Raw genomic sequence first — 3038 nt, forward strand, 5'->3', positions numbered from 1 at the left:
CCCACACAACACCCACACACACACACACACACACACACACCCCCACACACCCACACCCACCCACCCACACGCACACACACATCCCAGAGCCCCTGGACCCTGCTCCAGCCTGGCAGATGGAAACAGAAAACGAGCTGTGAAAGCCCCATCGCCCCTTCCCCCACTGCCAAAACCACTCTGCTCTGTTCATCACCATCAGCTTCAGCCTGATGAACCATCACCTGGAGGGCAGCTCTGCAGGGGCAGAACCTTCACCTGGGAAATGCAGGGGGAGAGCTCAGACCACAGGCTTGATGTTTGCACTTTTGGCACCAAGTGCCATGGCAGAGCCTCTGCAAGGAAGGGCACGAGACCCTCTCCATCTGCAACATCAGCACCATCCTGCAGCTCCCAGCAAACCCCCCTCTCCTGGCAAGGACCTTTCTCCAAGCTCTTCTCAGCTCTCCTACATTGTTCCAGGTGGGAACAATCTCAGCTGTCTCTAAACTGGAGGCTGAATTCCCCACCCACTGCTCCTGGTTGCCACCTGCCCCACAGCCCAGCCCAGCTCCAAACTTTGCTCCCAGCACCTCGATTAGGCTGAAGCAGCCAAGATTTACCCCTGTGAGGCTGCTGGGCCAGACTGAACCTTCTCCCTGCTGTTCAGATGGCCTGGAAATAGCCAAAGGCACCTCCAGGGCACAGAGCCCACGCTGGTGTTACGGAAAAGCAGGTGATGAAGAGCCTTTCCTCTGCCTGGCCACAAACTCTGAAGTGTCACCTGCCCAGCACAACCTCCCCTCATCTTCGCCCCCCCCCCCCCAAAACCGGGGCCCCCACCCCGGGGGCGGGCATTCCAGTCTGGAGGGGGATTTGGGGGCCTAGGCATGGACCCCTCTGTGCCCAGCCCAGTCCCAGCTGTGGCCGTGCCAGAGTGTCCTGACAAACCTTCAGCTGGGGCTGGAGGAAGCACCCGTGGGGTGTTCAGCCACCCCAAGGCAGCCCCAGGGACACCCTGCCCTCAGCTCCCCAGAGCAGAGAGAAGCTCCTTGGAGGCTGAGGCTCCCCAGCCCACACTGGGGAGCACGGGGGGAGGCCAAGTGAAACGCAGCACTTGGACTTGTGGCTTCAAGACCAGCTGCTTCCTCACAAGGCCCGGAGGAAGACGAGGGACAAACCGCGCTGTGGGACGGAGCTCGAGCAGAGAGTGACTTACCCCGAGGGCTGGAGGCATCTCTGCTGGGCTCCCCAGGCCTGCTGCACCCAACGGCTGCTTCCCCAGCTGCTGCAGCAAAGCAAGAGCAGAGACTCATCGGGGGAGCAGCCGCGGGGTTGGTTTGCTCACGGGGGCCTCTGGCTCAGCCATCTCACCGCTTCCCCTTTCCGACAGCACCGACACACCCGCCTCTCCCATCCTGCGGTTCCTGGGGCCCCGGGGCTGCCCCTGGGCTCCTTCCCACCCCGGCAGGGCTCTGGGCTCTGGGGTGATCCAGCAGAGCCTCTCAGGGGGCTTTGTGCACCCCCCGAGGGTCCCGGCAGAGCTGCCCAACCCCTTGGGCTGCGAGGGCAGCGATTGCCGCAAACTGCTTCCTGTTCCCTTCGGAGAAAAACCGCCGGGTGTGTTCCCGGGGAGCCCGGCACCCACGGGCTGCACCCCGGGGCTTCTGGCACCATTGCTGCCAGCCAGGGCGGCCAGCGAGGCCTCACACGGGGCTCCCACCAATGAATCCTTTGGCAGATCGACTTTGGGCAGGAACAGAGACCCTGACACCCACCAGGCCTCGGCCGCAGTTGTCTCTGCAGGTGGAGGCAGATGGTCCCAAAGCCAGGGGGTCCCCCGGCCCTTGCCATGTGCTGTGTGACAGGCAGGGCCCCCAGCACAGATTCACCCCATTCCCCACCAGTGTCAGCACAGGCTCCTCGTCCCGAGCACCCGCGGCCCCAGCCAAGCCCTAATCAGAACAAGATCCACTCACACTCTGGTTACTCAGAGACCGCAGCTTTTGGCAGCACTTGGAGCAGCAATTACCCCGTGCTCCAGGAAACCACAAGAGCAAAGAGGAATTAAGGTTTAATTTCTCTCAAGTCCACCAGAGCTCAGTCAGGATCAGAGAGCAGGGCAGCTGCCCCAGCTGGTGGGATGGGGTGAGATCTTCTCCTCCTGCCCCGTGTCTGATGTGGGGGTTACTGGCCTGGAGCTGTGGGGGCACTTGGAAGAGCACTGAGGGGTAACAGCAGGGGGGCTGGCAGGGCCTCCACAGCATCCCCGAGAGCCCAGCAGGCAGCAAAACCTCCCCTGACAGCAAGTTCAAGCTGTGGCTTCGCTTAATGTCATGTTTCGGGCTCCCCAGAGAACAGGACGGTGCCAGAAGAGGCAACTCCAAAATATTCTAAAGACTCCAGTTTGTTTCTTGCCCCCTCTCACGGTCAGGGAGCTCCAGAGGGGCTGAGGCAGGAGCTGAGGAGGCCACAGAGCCCCTTGGGGTGCCCGGGGGAGCAGAGGCGGCTGCTGAGCCCCCTCCAGCCCCGCGCTGGGAGGCACTAGGTGGCATCAGGGAACTGCTTGAAAGAGTCCAGCGCAGAGCTACGAAGATGATGAAGGGAGTGGAACATCTCCCTGATGAGGAAAGGCTGAGGGAGCTGGGTCTCTTTAGCTTGGAGAAAAGGAGACTGAGGGGTGACCTCATCAATGTTTACAAATATGTAAGGGGTGAGTGTCAGGGGGATGGAGTTAGGCTTTTCTCAGTGATGCCCAGTGATAGGACAAGGGGTAATGGGTGTAAATTGGAGCACAGGAGGTTCAAGGTGAATATCCGAAAAAAATTGTTTTACTGTAAGAGTGACAGAGCCCTGGGACAGGCTGCCCAGGGAGGGTGTGGAGTCTCCTTCTCTGGAACCTGGATGAGTTCCTGTGTGATGTGCTCTAGGTGACCCTGCTCTGGCAGGGGGGTTGGACTAGATGATATTTCGAGGTCCCTTCCAACCCCTGGGATTCTGTGATTCTATGATTCTGTGATCGGTCCCAGCCCGACCAGCACCATCACCCTCCCAGCCCCGCG

Source organism: Chaetura pelagica, unplaced genomic scaffold, assembly GCF_000747805.2.
Source record: "Chaetura pelagica isolate M959 unplaced genomic scaffold, ChaPel_1.0 scaffold595, whole genome shotgun sequence".
NCBI classification, from domain to species: Eukaryota; Metazoa; Chordata; class Aves; order Apodiformes; family Apodidae; genus Chaetura; species Chaetura pelagica.